This window comes from Balaenoptera ricei, chromosome 7 (assembly GCF_028023285.1).
Source record: "Balaenoptera ricei isolate mBalRic1 chromosome 7, mBalRic1.hap2, whole genome shotgun sequence".
Classification (NCBI taxonomy): Eukaryota; Metazoa; Chordata; class Mammalia; order Artiodactyla; family Balaenopteridae; genus Balaenoptera; species Balaenoptera ricei.
Genome location: NC_082645.1, coordinates 63,155,298 through 63,177,177, shown reverse-complemented (window position 1 = coordinate 63,177,177; position 21,880 = coordinate 63,155,298). Strand labels below are relative to the sequence as shown.

Below are 21,880 nucleotides of genomic sequence, written 5' to 3'. Positions count from 1 at the left end.
TTTTAGACAAGCAAGTACTGAGAGAATTTATTAACTTCAGAATTGCACTGCAAGAAATGTCAAAGGAAGTCCTTCAAGAAGAAGAAATACGATGACAGACAGAAACTTGTATTGACAAAAAGAAACAAAGTTTTCCAGAAATGGTTAAAATGAAGGTAAATATAAAAGACATTTTTTCTTATGTCTAATCACTCTAAAAGATCATTGACTGTCTAAAGCAAAAATAATAGCAATGTATTGTAGGTTTATAGCATATGCAAAAATAATATATATGACCGCAACAGCACAAAAGATGGAAGGAGAAATTGAAATAATATGTTGTAAGGTTCTTATACTGTATATGAAGTAGGATGATACTGTTTAAAGATACAGTGTGATTATGTAAAGACAAATGTTGTAAATCCTAGGGCAACTACTAAAAAAAATGTGTAAAATCCTCTTTAAATAACTTCTATAAACTATAAATTAATAGGAAAAAACAAATATTACAACAAAAAGTAGACAAGGACAAAAAAAGACAAAAGGAAATCCAAACAGCAAACAAATACAGTATGTTTTAAAAGATTCAACCCAATAATAACCAGGGAAATGTAAATAAAAACAATGATATAAAAATTTCTCATCAGATTGGAAAAATAAATCAGATGTGACCAAGTATTGAGGGAGTATGTGAGAACACTGGAACCCCCACACATTGCTGGTGGAAGCATAATTGGTACCATGACTTTGAAGAGCAATTTGATAACACTTTATAAAGCTGACATCCTACTGCTCAGCAATTTCACTTCTCTTGTCTGATTTTCTATAAATGTTTCATAATGTAAAATAAAATATTACATAAAAACAAATAATTTTACTAAAATTGCACTGAATTTTTTGGAGTAGCTCATTGCCAGTTTTTCTCATAACAACCTGCTTTTTAAAACACCATGGTCAAATCCCAGTCCCTGTGTGTTACTTCTCTTGAGGCTATTCAGAATCTTAAATATAGGCAAATATTTACACCAAGAGCAGATTTAGTTCACCAGTATTTGAAACAAGTAGCCAGTGATTTATACCCTAAAATGCCACTGCTGACCAGTTTTTCACATATCCATTATGCTTCTGAGATTCTAGGTCATACATTTGCGTGAAATACTCTTTTGGATAGAGAAAAGATATTGATATACTCCTTCAAGACAAACCAAAATGGACCCAATTTAAGCAATTCATCTTCAATATATACCAGAACCTCTTTCTGAAGCTAAAAGAACAAATATTATATCTTCCCAAACGGAAAGTCTATTAAGAAAATTGTATTTAGAAGAAAAGTCATAGTTAAGAATTTAAAAAAATTTTTTTAAGATCTTACCATCAGATGTATCTGACGGTAAATTAGTGTATTATATTTATGTTATACTTGATGAATAGCAAGCAGAGGCCACTAAGAAATTCACTACAAAAATATTGTATGGAACCTAATGAATGTTATGCAAACATTAAAATCATGATTTATATGGTAATTACAACAATGTAAAGAGATGCATAGGATAAGATGAAATAAATATATTTCAAAGGAAAATAAATAAAATTAATGCTTCTGCTTCCTCAATGATTTAATTCAACATTTTTGGAATTTTGGAATTTATTTTTTGGATGTTTGCTGTTGTTTGGGAGAACTTCAGGAAGGCAGACAGAGCTAATGTGGAAAGCAACCCTACCTCCTCCAAACACATAAAAATGCTATATATAATATTTGAAATATTTTAATATATAGCTGAGGTATAAAGTAAGAGGAGTGCCATAAATAAAGAGGACGCCCACAGCAGAGTTGGATTTGAAGTTAGATTTCCTTGGCAGTGAGAGGCTGCCCTGGGCTTCCATTATAAAGCCAGAGCCAGGAAAGCATAACCCCAGTAAAACTCATCCCTGGCAGAAGAACTGATTTTATGTCTTTCCAGCAATATCTCTACACTATGGAGATAGAGCACAGTTTTCAATGGGAGGTGGCCATCTCTACAGCAGTCCACCCCTTTGGCTACCAGATATTGGGCACACTCTCCTTCCCACACTGAACATGCTGTCATCTCCCAAAGGAAGAAAAACCAAAGTCCCATCAAGTTACTGCATCCAGTTCAAAGTCCAGGGCTGATGAGGCACAGACCTCTTTAGATGTGAATGTGCCTCTGTGGGACCTCACAACACATGAACTAATGGACATGCTATCTTCCCTCAGACCCCTAACTCCCACTGTACCACTGCAGATCAAGGAGAGGATAACTATGACAGAAACTTCCCTCCAGAAGAAGGCCTGATGGAGGACACGCAGCAATCATTGGTCTGTAGCAATTATGAAATCTGATGGGACAGGCATTGTGAGGATTCTCTTTTCTGGCAGTTGGGGAATTTCCTTGATTAGACCTGATTCCACTTGTTGATGAATTTCTCGATTCTTTGTGGCCCCTGGATCACCTTTCTGGAGGTTCTTCCATGTCCATTATCCTCCTTGCCCACATTATGGTGTGTGTTAGAGATTATGTCCTCCTTGGGAGCCTCAAGATTTCACAGCCTACTTCCTGCCTATGAAAGTTTGGGGGCCAGAGATTGTTTCAAGCTGTTAAAAGCATTTTAGTCTAGGCTCACAGATTCTTCTGCAGTATAACTTTCTGAAAATCTCAATTGGTTTATGATCTATTTGCTTCTTTAGTGTCATGAGCCAGTAGGCACACTCAACTTTCACTCCTATTCGTATCTTTCCAAAGACATCAAGTCTAGTTTATTACATTAATGTCCCATTCCCAGGCCTCTCTCTCTCTCTCTAATCACTGGCAGTTTGAAGCCATCAGACTTAAATGAGAAGACTCAATCCTTTATTGCTGGGTTTATTACTGATTGGCCTTTGATATTCAAACCTTTTCTTAATGTCTCTTATTCTTTAAAGTTTAGGAGCAGGTGGTTTCTCCAACTCTGCCACTCTAGTTCCCCCAGACCTAGACAGGAGGAGCTACTGCCCTTAGCTCCATATTTTAGAGAGTCTCTGTGTCACTCAAGATCTGATACTCAGCCCTGGCACAATACAAACAGCTGCTCTCATATCTTACACCATTCAGGCCCCAGGAATACACTTCTCTATATCTCTTTCATATGTCATCAAAACAAAATAACTAGGGAACTCCCCGGCAGTCCAGTGGTTAGGACTCCACATTTTCACTGCCGAGGGCCTGGGTTCAATTCCTGGCCAGGGAACTAAGATCCCGCAGCTGTGCAGCACAGCCAAAACAAACAAACCAACAAAAAAACAAAGTAACTACATTGGCGTGTAATGTACCTTCATAGCCCACGGGCTGTCACTGCTGATGTCAGAGATGAACACTAATTTGTAGTGGATGGAAGACTGGAGTAATTGAAGTGAAAGAAAAAAGACTAACTTGTCAAATCTTTTCTCTCAACATGAATGCTGTAGATTCTTGCACAACAAAGTATCATTTCCCAGTAATGTCAAATGCCCATTTTCTTCTCCTGTACCAATTTGTAGTATTGTCAAAAGTTGCACATACTGTCAGAGAAACATTTTACAATATTAATAATTCATATTACTCTTGAATTTGTAAATATCAGGTCTAGATGCATGCATGAAGTGATACCAATATCCTTTATATTGGCAACTAGATGGACACTGAACACTAAAATTGCAATAAAAATTATAAAGTATCAATAATATTAAAGTTTTGAAATATTAAATTTATGCTTAATTTTGATGTATAAGTTTGATATTCATTATTCAAAATTATAATTAAAATAAAATTATAATTTTATTTTACCTTTTCATAGATAATTTTACTATTACGGGAGAAATTGTGTTTTGAAAATGAAATAATTTTAATTTTTGATTTTGCATCTATAAAAAGTTCTATTTAAATTTTGTATACTTTGAATAATTACTTTGCTTTTAACACTTAATATCACTATGTCAAGAGAACAGAAATAATGTAAATTCTTATATTCACATAATTAGTGATTTCATTAAAATAAAATTACATCAAATGTCATAAATTTTGTTTCTTAATTTTCTTACTCATGTAAATATTACTGACCCACCAAAGACCACCTAAAATATGTGCAGTAATTATTAATACAGTTATCTGTGATATTTTGTTGATTCTCAGTCATAAAAATAGCTTTACATTATTTTTAATTTTTTTATCATGGAAATATATTTGTCAAGGCAGGAGGGTAGAACAGATTTTATTTAATATTTTATCTCAGTTTATAACGTTCAAATATCTAGACAACTGTATACACACCTCCTTTGTGCTCTGGCTCCAGACCTCAGAAATGTTATGGGCAGGCCTACCCACAAGGCCTCAAATTTCAGATGCTTTTTATTCCCTTTCATTTGTGTGTGCAAACTGGACAATTCTTATCATCTTAAACATTGCTTATCACCATGCCAAAGTGGGGAGGTGGGGGGAGAGAACTCTTGAGGGTCTCAAACCAGCAATTCCAGAGATCACAAATGTCATTTCTACTCACAACCAAGAACTAGTCACCTAGCTTAACCCAGGCACAAGGGGACCAAAGCTGGAGAACTGGAAAAATTTGGTCAGCACAACTGATGTGTTATTTTCCCATTTTACAGATGAGGCAATGAAAGTTTAAGAAACCAAGGTCACATGGTTACACAAGCAACAGAGTCAGAATTTAAACACAGGCAGTTTAGGTCGTGAGCCTGTTCTCTTAAACACTACATGAATCCCCTGGGAATCTGAAGAAATCTTGGGTACTGCTCTGGACATGCACAAGATGTGAAATCAGGGTTCAAGTTGATCTCAAGGACACAGGAAACCCTAGCTGATATCTAAGAGTAATTTTTACAGTGTTCTCACCCTAGAACTGCACACCCAGCCAAATTATCTTTTATAGGTGTTAGTGCCAACATTACCAAGAGGATAAACATCCAAGGGCTCTGGAGGTTCATTCCCTCACCTCTCTCAGTAGCTTAACAAGAAGTCCATTCAAATGGTAATCACATCTACAATACTCCTTCACAGCAGCAACATCTAGACTGGTGTTTGACCAAACAACTGGGTACCATAGCCTAGCCAAATTTACCATAAAACACTCACCATCACATTGGTTCAAGATGGTGGAGTAGAAGGACGTGCTCTCACTCCCTCCTACGAGAGCACCAGAATCACAACTAACTGCTGAACAATCGTCGGCAGGAAGACACTGGAACTCACCAAAAAAGATACCCCACATCCAAAGACAAATGAGAAGCCACAATGAGACAGCAGGAGGGCGCAATCACAATAAAATCAAATCCCGTAACTGCTGGGTGGGTGACTCACAAACTGGAGAACACTTATACCACAGAAGTCCACCCACTGGAGTGAAGGTTCTGAGCCCCATGTCAGGCTTCCCAACCTGGGGGTCCGGCAACAGGAGGAGGAATTCCTAGAGAATCAGACTTCGAAGGCTAGCGGGATTTGCTTGCAGGATTTCGACAGGACTAGGGGAAACAGAGACTCCACTCTTGGAGGGCACACACAAAGTAGTGTGCACATCAGGACCCAGGGGAAGGAGCAGTGACCCCATAGGAGACTGAACCAGACCTACCTGCTAGTGTTGGAGGGTCTCCTGCAGAGGCAGGGGTGGCTGTGTCTCACCATGAGGACAAGGACACTGGCAGCGGAAGTTCTGGGAAGTACTCCTTGGCGTGAGCCCTCCCAGAGTCCGCCATTAGCCCCACCAAAGAGCCCAGGTAGGCTCCAGCGTTGGGTCGCCTCAGGCCAAACAACCAACAGGGAGGGAACCCAGCCCCACCCATCAGCAGACAGGCGGATTAAAGTTTTACTGAGCTCTGCCCACCAGAGCAACAGCCAGCTCTACCCAGCACCAGTCCCTCCCATCAGGAAAATTGCACAAGCCTCTTAGATAGCCTCACCCACCAGAGGGCAGACAGCAGAAGCAAGAAGAACTACAATCCTGCAGCCTGTGGAACAAAAACCACATTCACAAAAAGACAGACAAGATGAAAAGGCACAGGGCTATGTACCAGATGAAGGAACAAGATAAAACCCCAGAAAAACAACTAAATGAAGTGGAGATAGGCAACCTTCCAGAAAAAGAAATCAGAATAATGATAGTGAAGATGATCCAGGATCTCGGAAAAAGAATGGAGGCAAAGATTGAAAAGGTGCAAGAAATGTTTAACAAACACCTAGAAGAATTAAAGAACAAACAAACAGAGATAAACAATACAATAACTGAAATGAAAACTACACTAGAAGGAATCAATAGCAGAATAACTGAGGCAGAAGAACGGATAAGTGACCTGGAAGACAGAATGGTGGAATTCACTGCTGCGGAACAGAATAAAGAAAAAAGAATGAAAAGAAATGAAGATAGCCTAAGAGACCTCTGGGACAACATTAAACACAACATTCACATTACAGGGGTCCCAGAAAGAGAAGAGAGAGAGAAAGGATCCGAGAAAATATTTGAAGAGATTATAGTCGAAAACTTCCCTAACATGGGAAAGGAAATAGCCACCCAAGTCCAGGAAGCACAGAGTCCCATACAGGATAAAGCCAAGGAGAAACACGCTGAGACACATAGTAATCAAATTGGCAAAAATTAAAGACAAAGAAAAATTATTGAAAGCAGCAAGGACAAATGAAAAATAACATACAAGGGAACTTCCATAAGGTTAACAGCTGATTTCTCAGCAGAAATTCTACAAGCCAGAAGGGAGTGGAATGACATATTTAAAGTGATGAAAGGGAAGAACCTACAACCAAGATTACTCTACCCAGCAAGGATCTCATTTAGATTTGATGGAGAAATCAAAAGCTTTACAGACAAGCAAAAGCTAAGAGAATTCAGCATCACCAAACCAGCTCTACAACAAATGTTAAAGGAACTTCTCTAACTGGGAAACACAAGAGAAGAAAAGGACCTACCAAAACAAACCCATAACAATTAAGAAAATGGTCATAGGAACATACATCAATAATTACCTTAAACGTGAATGGATTAAATGATCCAACCAAAAGACACAGGATTGCTGAATGGATACAAAAACAAGACCCATATATATGCTGTCTACAAGAGACCCACTTCAGACCTAGGGACACACACAGACTGAGAGTGAGGGGATGGAAAAAGATATTGCATGCAAATGGAAATCAAAAGAAAGCTGGAGTAGCAATACTCATATCAGATAAAATAGACTTTAAAATAAAGAATGTTACAAGAGACAAGGAAGGACACTATATAATGATCAAGGGATCAATCCAAGAAGGAGATATAACAATTATAAATATATATGCACCCAACATAGGAGCACCTCAATACATAAGGCAACTGCTAACAGCTATAAAAGAGGAAATCAACAGTAACACAATAATAGTGGGGGACTTTAACACCTCACTTACACCAAAGGACAGATCATCCAAACAGAAAATTAATAAGGAAACACAAGCTTTAAATGACACAACAGACCAGATAGATTTACTTGATATTTATAGGACATTCCAACCAAAAACAGCAGATTACACTTTCTTCTCAAGTGCACACGGAACATTCTCCAGGATAGATCACATCTTGGGTCACAAATCAAGCCTCAGTAAATTTAAGAAAATTGAAATCATATCAAGCATCTTTTCTGACCACAACGCTATGAAATTAGAAATCAGTTACAGGGAAAAAAACGTAAAAAACACAAACATATGGAGGCTAAACAATACACTACTAAATAACCAAGAGATCACTGAAGAAATCAAAGAGGAAATAAAAAAATACCTAGAGACAAATGACAATGAAAACACGATGATCCAAAACCTATGGGATGCAGCAAAAGCAGTTCTAAGATGGAAGTTTATAGCAATACAATCCTACCTCAAGAAACAACAAACGTCTCAAATAAACAATCTAACCTCACACCTAAAGGAACCAGAGAAAGAAGAACAAACAAAACCCAAAGTTAGTAGAAGGAAAGAAATCATAAAGATCAGAGCAGAAATAAATGAAATAGAAACAAAGAAAACAATAGCAAAGATCAATAAAACTAAAAGCTGGTTCTTTGAGAAGATAAACAAAATTGATAAACCATTAGCCAGACTCATCAAGAAAAAGAGGGAGAGGACTCAAATCGATAAAATTAGAAATGAAAAAGGAGAAGTTACAACAGACACCGCAGAAATACAAAGCATCCTAAGAGACTACTACAAGCAACTCTATTCCAATAAAATGGACAACCTGGAAGAAATAGACAAATTCTTAGAAAGGTATAAGCTTCCAAGACTGAACCAGGAAGAAATAGAAAATATGAAAAGACCATTCAAAAGTAATGAAATTGAAACTGTGATTAAAAATCTTCCAACAAACAGAAGTCCAGGACCAGATGGCTTCACAGGTGAATTCTATCAAACATTTAGAGAAGAGCTAACACCCATCCTTCTCAAACTCTTCCAAAAAATTACAGAGGATGGAACACTCCCAAACTCATTCTATGAGGCCACCATCACCCTGATACCAAAACCAGACAAAGATACTACAAAAAAAAGAAATTTACAGACCAATATCACTGATGAATATAGATACAAAAATCCTCAACAAAATACTAGGAAACAGAATCCAACAACGCATTAAAAGGATCATACACCATGATCAAGTGGGATTTATCCCAGGGATGCAAGGATTCTTCAATATATGCAAATCAATCAATGTGATACACCATATTAACAAATTGAAGAAGAAAAACCATATGATCATCTCAATAGATGCAGAAAAAGCTTTTGACAAAATTCAACACCCATTTATGATAAAAACTCTCCAGAAAGTGGGCAAAGAGAGAACCTACCTCAACGTAATAAAGGCCATATACGACAAACCCACAGCAAACATCATTCTCAATGGTGAAAAACTGAAAGCATTTCCTCTAAGATCAGGAACAAGATAAGGATGTACACTCTCACCACTATTATTCAACATAGTTTTGGAAGTCCTAGCCACAGCAATAAGAGAAGAAAAAGAAATAAAAGGAATACAAATTGGAAAAGAAGAAGTAAAACTGTCACTGTTTGAAGATGACATGATACTATACCTAGAGAATCTTAAAGATGCCACCAGAAAACTCCTAGAGCTAATCAATGAATTTGGTAAAGTTGCAGGATACAAAATTAATGCACAGAAATCTCTTGCATTCCCATACACTAATGATGAAAAATCTGAAAGAGAAATTAAGGAAACACTCCCATTTACCATTGAAACAAAAAGAATAAAATACCTAGGAATAAACCTACCTAGGGAGACAAAAGACCTGTATGCAGAAAACTATAAGACACTGATAAAAGAAATTAAAGATGATACAGACAGATGGAGAGATATACCATGTTCTTGGATTGGAAGAATCAATATTGTGAAAATGACTATACTACCCAAAGCAATCTACAGATTCAACGCAATCCCTATCAAATTACCAATGGCATTTTTTACAGAACTAGAACAAAAAATCTTAAAATTTGTATGGAGACACAAAAGACCCCAAATAGCCAAAGCAGTCTTGAGGGAAAAAAACGGAGCTGGAGGAATCAGACTCCCTGACGTCAGACTGTACTACAAAGCTACAGTAATCAAGACAATATGGTACTGGCACAAAAACGGAAATACAGATCAATGGGACAGGATAGAAAGCCCAGAGATAAACCCATGCTCCTATGGTCAACTAATCTATGACAAAGGAGGCAAGGATATACAATGGAGAAAAGACAGTCTCTTCAGTAAGTGGTGCTGGGAAAACTGGACAGCTACATGTAAAAGAATGAAATTAGAACACTCCCTAACACCATACACAAAAATAAACTCAAAATGGATTTCAGACCTAAATGTAAGGCCAGACACTATAAAACTCTTAGAAGAAAACATAGGAAGAACACGCTTTGACATAAATCACAGCAAGATCTTTTTTGATCCACCTCCTAGAGTAATGGAAATAAAAACAAAAATAAACAAATGGGATCTAATGAAACTTAAAAGCTTTTCCACAGCAAAGGAAACTACAAACAAGATGAAAAGACAACCCTCAGAATGGGAGAAAATATTTGCAAACGAATCAACGGACAAAGGATTAATCTCCAAAATATATAAACAGCTCATGCAGCTCAATATTAAAAAAACAAACAATCCAATCCAAAAATGGGCAGAAGACCTAAATAGACATTTCTCCAAAGAAGACATACAGATGGCCAAAAAGCACATGAAAAGCTGCTCAACATCACTAATTATTAGAGAAATGCAAATCAAAACTACAATGAGGTATCACCTCACACCAGTTAGAATGGGCATCATCAGAAAATGCACAAACAACAAATGCTGGAGAGGGTGTGGAGAAAAGGGAACCCTCTTGCACTGTTGGTGGGAATGTAAATTGATACAGCCACTATGGAGAACAGAATGGAGGTTCCTTTAAAAACTAAAAATAGAACTACCATACAACCCAGCAATCCCACTACTGGGCATATACCCTGAGAAAACCATAATTCAAAAAGACACATGCACGCCAATGTTCACTGCAGCACTATTTACAATAGCCAGGACATGGAAGCAACCTAAATGCCTATCAACAGACGAATGGATAAAGAAGATGTGGCGCATATATACATATATACAATGGAATATTACTCAGCCATAAAAAGGAACAAAATTGAGTCATCTGTAGAGACATGGATGGATCTAGAGACTGTCATACTGAGTGAAGTAAGTCAGAAAGAGAAAAACAAATATCGTATATTAACACTATATGTGGAACCTAGAAAAATGGTACAGATGAACTGGTTTGCAGGGCAGAAACTGAGACACAGATGTAGAGAACAAATGTATGGACACCAAGGGGGGAAAGTGGCGGGGGTGGTGGTGGTGGTGGGATGAATTGGGAGACTGGGATTGACATATACACACTAATATGTATAAAATAGATAATAAGAACCTGCTGTATAAAATAATAAAATTTAAAAAAAATTAAAAAAAAAAAAGAAGTCTATTCAGCAGGCTTAAGTGAGCCCAGTAGAAGAACAGGTTAAAACCAAAGGCTGAGCTCTGGAGGCTTTTTATCAGCCTCCTCAATGAGGAAACCCCACTGTTATACCCACTAAGTGTTCCTCACTTCCTCCCATCTTCCCTATAAATATATAGAGTACTTTGGGGCCTCCCCTCCTGAAAACTGGTCCATATGCATGCAGTCTACGTTTCTGTGGAGTAATCACCCTTCTGTGGAATAATGAGTGCTCAGGGCACTGGTGCCCTGTGCTACTTCTCTGTAAGTTTTTCTCAATAAAATAATCTTAAATCTATATTACATGACACTAGTGACATGTGGACCCATTCACTATAAGACACATTTTTGAATACCCAGGAATCCAGAACGTATGCTACACACATACATTTTTTTCTAAAAAAAATTACCTAGGGAAGGAAAAAGAATCAGAATAAATAACTTATAAAACATGAAGACCTGTTATATCAAAAAGTTATGAAAAATAAAACCAATAAAATGTGTTAAGTCCAAATATTGATACTATGTCTGTGAATTTAAGTAGAACTGTTTAAAGAAGTCTTTAAATGTTATAGGCATAAACTACAAAAAAAATTAATCATCTGGAACAAAAGCTCAACATGGTTTCAACAAATCTTGAAAGCTACGGTGGGGTTATGCGCCCACAAGAATGAAATTGTACTAAAATTCTTCTTTTGTTCTGAAGACTGATAGTTCTCCCCAATATCCATTCTCCCCGACTTAAATAGCATTAGAATTTTTAGTGGCATTTGGCCATTAAGCTACAGATTAATATATCAGGCAGGGTCCATTCAGGAAAGCTGAAACCATACTAGGTATTTAAACAAAGAGAATTTAATATAGGGCATTAGTTTAACAGATGTTGGAAGACTGAAAAGTCAAAGAGGGAATGTGGCAATAAAACAGAGGTAATAACTCCAGGAAGCAGCTACAGTTCCTTGGGCTGCAGGAACAAAGAGAAGGAATTGAAGTTGTAGAACCTAAAGGTCCCCCGGAGCTGTGACTCAGACCTCTGAGGTGAGGGCGATGAGGCTGGTTCTGGGAGTGCCAAAAGAAGTTGGAGATTAGAACCAATTGGTGCTACTGGGGTGCATGACCATTCCCAGCGTGACATGAAAAGGATAGTCAGCAAATAAGGAAGAAACACTCCCCTCTCCCCTTCTCCTACCGTCCAGCGTCCCTGCACGGCATCCTCTTGGTGGAACTTATCACAAAGTCAGCTGACAAAGAAGAAACGTAGTGTGCAGAGTCCCAATCCCAGCATCAAAAACCAGAATTTAGAAGGGAGGAAATGGATCTGAGAGACAAGCATTCAGTAGCCGCACAATTGCCTTTCCCAGCCTCCCTTGCTACCGGGGCGGGCAGGTGAAGACATTCTGGTTCACTGAATGAATGGAAATCACATGTGCATTTGTTTGGTCACGCCCTTCCTTTTTTCCCTTTTCCCTGGCTGCGATGTCCACATGGAGGTGAGCCATGATGACCGTGCAGATGAGGTTAACAACCTACAGGTGGTGGAGTAATAAATTTAAAGGGGCTGAGTCCCTGAAGTCACAGAGCCATCGTACATTAATGCAGAAACATGTTAATTCAGCAGAAATCGTGAAATTGAGTGAAAAGGGGAAAAAACAATACTACATAATAGACAGAAAGTTGGGTGAAATAGCAACCAACCTCCAACTTTATTCTCTGTACAAGAGATGCATATAAAACAAAAAGAGAGAAGGTTGACAATAAAGACATGGAAAAAAAGGTATGCTAGGGAAAAGCAAACTAATAAAATTGGGGGTTGAGGAACGTTCAAAGTCTAAAGTATTAAATGAGACAAAAACATTTAAAATGGTAAAAATTTATCAAAAATATAAATACATCTTCTATTCTGAACAACACATCACCGAAATATGTTGTAGCAAAGTGAACCATGGATGAACTGGATCCCAAGAATTTTTAATTCTTGAAGAGAGACTGCAAAGGAATTGGATTTAGGTTGTCCCACAACCCAAATTCAATTCAGCTTTTGATGTTCCAAACATACTCTTATATTAGATACAACAGTCCAGAATTTGAGAAATGTATTCATAATGATCGGGTAATTATTCATTTGAGTCTATGAAGCCTTTGTGAGGAGACTAGGTTTTCCCTTGATGGGGTGGATACTTTCACTGTCAGTCATTCTGGGACCAGCTCAGCCCACGCAGAGACAAGGCTTTGGGTTGGAGAGAGAGGTGTCCCAGGAAACAGGAGGCCGCGATCTGGGGTGTGGAGATGCCTGGTGTGAGCTCCTCCTTGCTCAGGTGGTCTGAGAGGGAGGCAGGTTAGGGGCCCTGGGAAGGTCTGGCCTGTTTAGAAGTTTTTGTTGTTGTTCCTTTGTGCTTTTTTATTTCTGTATGGTACTTTTTCCATGATCCCTGTGGGCCTTCGGGAATGTCTGAGTCTTTTTAAATGTTCTCCCTGACCTCAGCTTTCACTGTGGGTGACTGAGGCAAAGCTGGTGCAGGGAGATCAGCGGCCTGAGAGCACAGTCCAGCACAGCAGGCTGGTGGCCGGTGACCATCAGAGTGTCTGTTCGGCCTCTCGGCTCCCACACCACCTCAGCCCTCTTTGGGCTCCTTAACCAGATGTGGTTGCCACTGGCAGCTGGCTGGGCCTGTGTACACTAGGTCTGCGGTCGCCTGCCATCACCCTGGCCAACGAGGCTCCAGGCCCAGGACCTCATCACCAGCCCACCTCCTACTCCAAGAGGAAGGGCCCCCAGGCTAAGTGCCCACAGTCCTGGGCTGGGGCTCCTCCTATAGCCAGATTTTGTTCTTTGCTTATTTTGCGGGGATGGGGGGAGGGTAATCTTTAATCATTGATTTGGAGGCGCTCTTTAAACTGTGTAAAAGTGGCTACTGGGTTCACAGGAGGGAAAGCCCCAAGACCACCAAGCTGTGGTCATCAAGTAGAGTCCTAGGTTAAACACTTGGTTCCCAAGGTTCCTTGGTTTGTTTCTTGCCAACTGATCCCAATTTGCCCCCTGTTCCAATGTCTGCTGTGGGATCTTAGGGGGATAACTGTCAGTGGGGTTAGGTAAGGAGTTGGCCTAAATGTGGAGCCCACTGGGTGATTTCAGGACTTTGTTGAGCCTGTTTGTTTCCCCACGGGTCACAAGATGAGATGATTTTGAGCTGTAATGGGTGCTCCGATCAGAGAAACACTGGGAGCAGGTGAGGCAGATGACGTGAGATGAGAGATAACGGGAGCTCGTTTGGGAGCAGGACAGGTGTTGGGAGGCAGTACAGATGGCTGAAATCTGGGTGGCATGCTACGGGGTCCCTGCTGTGTCACCCTCACTCTTCAGCAAATTCAAAGAGCATCACACAATATTGAACGTTTTTGGAGTTCTTAGGACAATGCAGAGGGCTGGAGCTTCACGTCTGGGTCTGACCCACACCTGAACCAAGGAGATCTGGACTCACGAGCACAGAAAGCAGCAGGAGAACATAGTGGAAGTAGTGGGGAGGCTTTCAAGTACACATAGATTCTCGAATTGGGGTTCAGTCCAAGTTTCATCAAGACTTCTGGAGAAACACAGAGGCCTCAAGCAATGAAGAGTCTAAGGATATTTCTTGTAGTGGCCTCCGAATTAGCAGAGGTCCTGGATCACAGAGACCCAGCAGGAAAAAGACGGCACACTTAAACTACGTAATGTGAGGAGCATTTAATAAAGGAATTATGTACAAAGAGCAGGGCATGGAGGTTCTGCAAGTTCAGTGACTGGGGCTAGTCACTGTGAGGGCAAAGACAGTGAGTAGTTACTGAAACCCAGAGAAAGAGAGAGAGCTGTGAGGGGAGGGCTGCCTGACAGATCCTGGGAAATTCAGTTGAGAGCTGCAGCCAGCCCCCAATGACCCCACAGGAAGGAACCTGGATGAACAAAGATCCCAACCTCTTTTTCCAACCTCCCTCCAATCTCCTGTCCACTGGCCAGACTCAAACGGAAGCCAGAGGACAAAGGAAACTGTTCATCCAATCTACACAAGTCAACACCCGGGGGCACAAAACAAGATGGAGATGGGTGGACATTGGGCCTGGGCTGGGGGAGGGAGAGCCAACAGCAGATGTCCTGCACAACTCCTGTATGTTATTTAGTTTTCAAACAGAAGTAGCAATGAACCTGAAAGAATGCACTTGTACTTAATCTCTGCTATTTATCAAGCATTCTGTACCAAAAACTTCACAACATTAAAAAAAAATGTTCTGTTTGCCATAACAACCCTGGGGGTAGGGGTGGGGGGCAGATACTGGTATTACAGGTGAGAAAGCCAAGGTTCAGAGAGGTCAAGAGGCGTGCCCAAGGTCATAGAGGTGATAAGTAGCAGGATTAGTGTTCAAACCCAGGATGGATATAGAAGGAAAGGAAGGCTTTGGGTTGATACATAAAATCCTATTTTACCGCTTCTAATGAGAAAGAAAAAATGTATTTATTTTACTTAAATAGTTGTTCTACTAGCTTGGAGTATCATAAGAGATTGATAATTTCGGTTGTTAACAGAGTGTTTTTAGTAATGAATTTGCAGAAGACCTGGTATGTCTAGCATAGGAGTGATAGGCACTATTAAATGGGACTAAAACAGGCTAGTAAGCACCTTTAGTTTAAAGGGGAATTTGATTATTTTTTAAATATGAAATTTTAATTTTTTTTAAAAAAGGTGCAAGAATTGCAAGTACAAAGTGACTTCTCAATCAGGCAAACATTCATAATTCTCTCTCGCATAGGACCTGCTTCCTGCATCACTACCTTCCCCGGGTCCTTCTGAGGGGAAGAAAAGAAAGACCTACTCATCTCCATTTCCTTTCAGGACAAGCAGGACAGTGTGTAACACTCAAGAAAAGCAAAGTTTTCATTTTATACCATAGCTGGTCTAGAGAACTGGAATGAGTTGGAAAGCAAATATTAGGACTGAACTGCAGCTGGTAGCATGTTTACCTTACAGTACATTTCCTTCTGAAAAGGTGAATCAAAAGAATTTCACTTTTGAATGAATTGAACAAAACACCACCTAGGAGCAGTCGAAATATTTTAAAAGTGAAGAGAACAAGTTCCTTGTAGAAAATTTGGAATCAATTCACTATCAATTTATTTTACCAGGTAACTTAGTTAAATATTAAAGGGCTTACATAATTCGGGTTTGGGGGGGCTATAACTGTAAAATGTTGGGCAGATAAATTCCTGTTGCACCAAATATCCCTGAATACTCCTTTCTTAATGCACGTGTTCCAGTGCAGTATACACAGCCAATGGGACACAGTCTCTACTTGGAAGCCCAGAAAAATACCCTCCCCACATTTCAAATTTTTCACTTTCAAAACTAGCAGGTGATGATAATTTGCTTCACTGGATGTACCAATGAGCCCTGCAGTGTCCCTTCTCTGTGTAGCCCCAAGAGTCACCTCCACTCTTCTCAAACTTTTATCCATGTGCCCACCTCTCTGAAAGAGATTCTCTGCCTACGACTTCACAGAGAAAAGGGGAGCTGTCATGTGGGAACTCGCTCAACTTCCTGCCACTGAAGCTACACACTTCCCTCCTGTGAGGACAGAAGAGGCGTCCTCTCCCTGTCTGAGCTTGAGCCTAATGCTCCCATCTGAATCGGGGCATCTTTCCTCAGGCCTCCTCGGATGTTCCTCTCTCTGCCGTGTCCAGGTCCCTCCCCGCTGACTCACTGCCAGATTCGTTAAAATGGGATGTCTCTCCCATCCTACAAGCAGACAAACCTCAAATGTATTCAGTGACTGCCTCTACCTTTAGTCCTATTTTCCTTCTTTCCAGGTTATCTGCCTTTGCTGTCCCCAATTCTTTATCTGCCATTTGTTCCTTAACCAAATGGAATCTGGGCACTTAAGGTTTCTCTGCAGCATTGACCTCCAGTGGTCATTCCTTCCTCACTGAAGTGATTTTTGTCGCTTGGCTTCTATGGCACTCTCCTGGTTTTCCCTCCACCCTCACCTCCAACTTTCCTCTTCATCTGCTTGCCCTTCCAAACGTTGGTGTGCCCTGGAGATGGCCTTCAGCTCTGGGTGTTTAACCCACTCCCTTGGCTTAATTTTCTGGTGTACTGAAGGAGTCTGCCACCCAAACACCTACCTCATTGTTGTTCAAAGTATTTAGTACATTCTTTTAATTGTTCATTTATACTCTGCCTTGTTGCAAAATGGAACTGAAGTGTAACTATGTGTCTACAAAAGCAAGAACTATGTGCTATGTATTATGCCCAACAACTTTAAATGATTTATCTCATCTAATTCTCACAGCAAACTCATGAATCAGGTTCTACTTCTTTCATCTATTTTGCAAATTAAAACACCAAGGCTCTGAGCAGATAAATAATTTTTCCAAGGTCATACAGTTAGAAAGTAACAGAACTAGGATTCTACAATGGGGAAACGTTTTATATTAAATTATACAATTTTTATTTCTTTACCCTACTCCTCTCACCCCAACCATTAAGCAGTCATTGTTTTCTAGGTGCATGACCTACAGAGGAATAATGGAAACAGTCTAGAACAAAGAAGTTATAGCTCAATTTTGCCTATCAAAACAGACATTTCTAAAGCCTGTGGTAGAAAAAAAAAAGTAATGAGAGGCCTGGCTTTCTACTGTAAGAACTAAGCATTTGAATGAGACAAGGATTCTTGCTATACCTCCAAACACTGAGAATTAAGCTTGGAAATTTACAGAATGTACCAAGAACCTCCGAGAAGAGAAACTGCAGAATGTGACATACAGGTCATGCTTTCTGAGTTGGGGAGGAACTTGGGAAGATTTGGGGGGATGAGTACTTAAGACATGTGAGAGCCTGTTCCTTGAACCCCACTTTGGGGCCAACATTCTGATATAAGGGAGTGATGATGTCCAGGAGACAGGTGTGGGGAAATTCAAAGCAGATGGGCTTGTCTCCTGCTTTTTAGTACATGGCAAAGAAAGTTTGCAATTCTCCTGTGTTGGAATGGTGCCAGAACAACATGACCCCAGGAGCTGGATTAGCAGTGGATGTGAGAGCTGTTTAGATGGATGTGTCCCAGGATAGCTTCACAGAGGCCTGGACCCTCCAGAATGGGACAGGGAATGCAGCTAAGAGATCCTGGACTCCAAAGGAGGGGTACAGAAGTGCTGAGAGACTTGGGAGCCTGGAAGAGATATAGGGTCAGGACAATGGGGTCTCAAAAAAGCTGGAGGCAAGACTCACCAACATCAGCAGAGAAGCCTGTGTACAGCGATCAAAATCCAGGTGGCTCTAGCCCACTAGAGGGACAAGACTTCAAGGGATACCAGCAAAGACAGGATGACAGCTTGGGGTCTGGGCCACCCTTCCTCATTGCTATTATGTAATTTGAGGTTCCCTCTGAGCCAAAATGTCACTTGGGAAGAACAGAATGGAAGCAGGCACATGCCCTGAAAGATGGAATACTCACACCAAAGAAACCTAGTAAACTTAGCGGAGACTGGGGCTTAGGAGAGAGGAATTTAGGAAAGAGTGAGGTGAGAGTCTAGGCACAGAACTGTCAAGTCATGGAAAAGTTCCCCATGTCACATGTCCCCTGGAGTTGTCTTTGTTTTTCTGCTTTGTCCCTTGGAGTGACTGGTCACAGCAAGCCTGGTGGCCAACCAGCCTGGACATAGTTGGAATAGGACTCTCATCACTGCTGCTCATATTATTTTTGCTTTTTCCTCATTTTATTTGTTTGGCAGATTGTGGGTCAAAAATACTTTGGGGAGTAGTAAGAAATAAAGTTTAAAAGCTAATTAATTTGAAACCGTGGTTGTGAGAGTTTGTCTTTGCTGAATATTTCTGTATATAATCAAACAACTCAGGATAAAGTAGAAGGGACAGGTCCCTTCTCTCAGCGCCCATTGAGTTCTTCCCTAAAACACGAAGTTTCTCTTCTAGTTATGTTCTGGGGTACCCTCACCAAATTTTTCATTAATGTGTGTAATCTGTGTGTGTGTGCATTCCTCAAGACCCAGTGGAACCTGAGTGATGAGAACAACACAGAAACCAGCATACTGAGCAAGTCATAAGGAACAAGACCCCTCAGGTGGTGCAGCAGACGCCGAGGTTGTCTACCCACTCGCATTCCAACCCTCTTCTTGGTCCCTTCAGTCCTGACTTTGTTCAGGAATCACACATACGTGTGCTTCAGGGAACTCTGGTCCAGAGCTAAATCAATCCCTGTAATCCCAGGCCTCTTGCCAGTGATTAGTTTAGTGATGGGCTAAATTCTTTCCAATAATACAGAAAGCAATGGCTGCTGAGTAGGTCCTGGGAGAGTTTGGGAAGGGCATCTGTATTCATTTGCCAGGGCTGGTGTAACAAATGACCACAAACTGGGTGGCTTAAGTAACAAAATATATTGTCTCACAGTTCTGGAGGCTGGAAGTCTGAAATCAAGATGTCAGCAGGCCTGGTTCCTTCCTAGGGCTGTGAGGGAGAATCTGTTCCAGGCTTCTCTCCTTGGCTTGTAGATGGCTGTCTTCATGTTCACATGGCTTTCTCCCTGTGTCTTCACATTGTCTTCCCTCTGTGTGTTTCTCTGTGTCCAAATGTTCCCTTTTTATAAGTGACAGAAAAGGAGAAGACATAGAGACACAGAGAGGGAGGCCATGTGAAGCCGAGTGAGAGTGGAGTGATGCAGCTACAAGTCAAGGAATGCCAAAGATTGCAGCAACCCCAGCAGGCAGGAGAAAGGCATGGAACAGATTTCCCCCTCAGAACCTCCAGAAGGAACCAACTCTGCTCATACCTTGTTTCAGTTCTGGCCACCAGAACTGTGAAAGAAGACATTTCTGTGTTTTAAACCACCCAGTCTGTAGTAATTTGTTATGCCAGCCCTATCGCACAACCTGTGTGGCCAAAAGTGCTGCATTCACACAAACAGAAGCTCCTCTGAATTGGCTGAAAACTGTCATACCTGGAATAAAATCTCCAAAAGGTAAGCTGAACGCTGGCTCTCAGCAGACAAGTAGCAGACATGCAGGAGTCACCGGGAAAGCCAGCTCCTGCACAACCAGGATCAGCCACCCACAGCAGGATCGACGTGCTGGGTGCAGAGCCTGCTGTAGTAGTGATGACTGCTGTCCCTGGGATCTGGGGAAAGGAGCCCAAGTCTCACAAAAGGGGAAAGCGGACAGAAAGCACTAAAGTGGCCAGAGGAGACCAAGAACAGAAACTAGCCCTGGCTAGTTAGCTGACAAGATCAAACTTTAGGACAATGGGGCTAGGAAGCTGCCACTGGTTCTGCTACCCCTGGACAATTAACACTGCACTGTTGTCCCAGTAAATAATTTCTCAGTGGTCCCTTCATCTTTGAATTATTGCACAAGAGTTAAAGCCGCAGGTGGCAGCATCTGACTGGCTGAGCCCAGTTCCCCAGATGCCCATGCTAACTCCTGAGGGATGGAGAGAGAGAGGGGTTACCTGTCGGCTCCCGGTTCTGTCGTGGGAGGGAGGCCTTTTCCCACCCAGCCTTATGCAGTGGAAGACTCATCCAACATAGAAATAAAGTTTGGATGCTGAGTAGGCAAAGGAACTAACAAGCATCCCCCACAGTGAAACTATGCAATGGAAGCATCAGAAACAAAACCGAGTAGGAGCTGGCCCCAGAAACGCGGAGGCCTGCTTCTCAGCTGAAATGGTCTGGGAAATGAAGGGAAACTTCATTGATTTAGATAGGAATGACTGTACATTTGTTTCTATTTCACTGGGCAAGGGCGGACTGAACAATACCTTGTAGGGAGCACTTGAATGAAAAAATTCAGGTTTGGCAAAGCTCCCGAGACCCCGGACAGCAGACGCAGCTCTCAGAACTCGCGCGGCCGGGAAAGAGGCAGGCGGCAAGCGGCTGTGCGCATGCGTACCGCGAGGCGTGGACTCGGGGTCCCCCTGCTGGCGCGGATTTCCTCCAACCTCCCTTTCGCTGAGCCTTTAGTGCGCGGGGCTCGCAGTGCCCAGCAGCCTGGGGATTAGTGAAAGTGGGCCCAGCTGCAAAGTCTAGCGTGGATTCCCCAAATAAGAGTGGAGAAGGGGCGGTTAATCAAGAACGCAGTTCTTGGTGGGTCGGGATGGGGACTGGAAGCTGGGTGTTTTTTCATTGCAGGATGCACAAGACACCTCAGGGCTGAAGCAGAGAATTTCTGTGGTCCTGAGACTGGGTGCAGAGCTGACACTGTGGCTCTCAGGAGTCTGTCCCTTATCCTGATGGCCAGGACAGGGGACAGACGCCTGCTAGATGCTGTGGCCCTGCAGGGCCCTTCCTGGCCCATCTTCTTCCTCCCCCTTTCTCACGCTCCTCCAGCATCTGTCAGCAGAAGAGAGGCTGTTCTCAGCAGGTCGGTTCTCGCCGCTTGTGTGACTCATGGCTTTTTGGCCGTGCCTTCTCTCTTGCCCAAGACTTGTATATACATATAGCCCGGATCAGCTGAGTTTTATCACTGCTTCCTAGATTTCCCCTGCTTCCCTTCTCCAGCTTGAAAGACCAGAACTTCCTCCCACGTGCTGCCAGGTGTCACATTAGGGCTTCCTGTGTCTGTGCCACACATCTCGGAGACATACACAGGATGATATGGAACAAGTTTAGATTGTTGCCTGGGGACTAATTCACTGCTAAGCAATGTCAATAAGTCCCTTTGGGGTTGCTGTGAACAGGCCTCCTTGGCTGTGGGTACCATCTAGGGATCACTGGTTAGAGAACAGTGCTTCTGTGGCCACGGTCCCTGGGTCTGACACCCTCATTCATAGGGACAAGCCCAGCCCCAACCAGCCTTCTTAGAAATACAGTTTGGCT

At 41.5% G+C, this 21,880-nt stretch overlaps 1 long non-coding RNA gene across 2 annotated transcripts in view; it reads right to left on the bottom strand.

Annotated features, from left to right (window-relative positions):
* Positions 1–20,909, bottom strand: part of LOC132369031 (uncharacterized) — a 70,073-nt gene extending 49,164 nt beyond the window's left edge. For both annotated transcript variants that reach the window (XR_009504222.1, XR_009504221.1), the window contains exons 1-2: positions 20,824–20,909; positions 20,009–20,184 (exon numbers count right to left, since the gene is read on the bottom strand). This is a non-coding gene — a long non-coding RNA (uncharacterized LOC132369031). The remainder of the gene's footprint in view (positions 1–20,008; positions 20,185–20,823) is intronic.
* Positions 20,910–21,880: the final 971 nt, after the last annotated feature.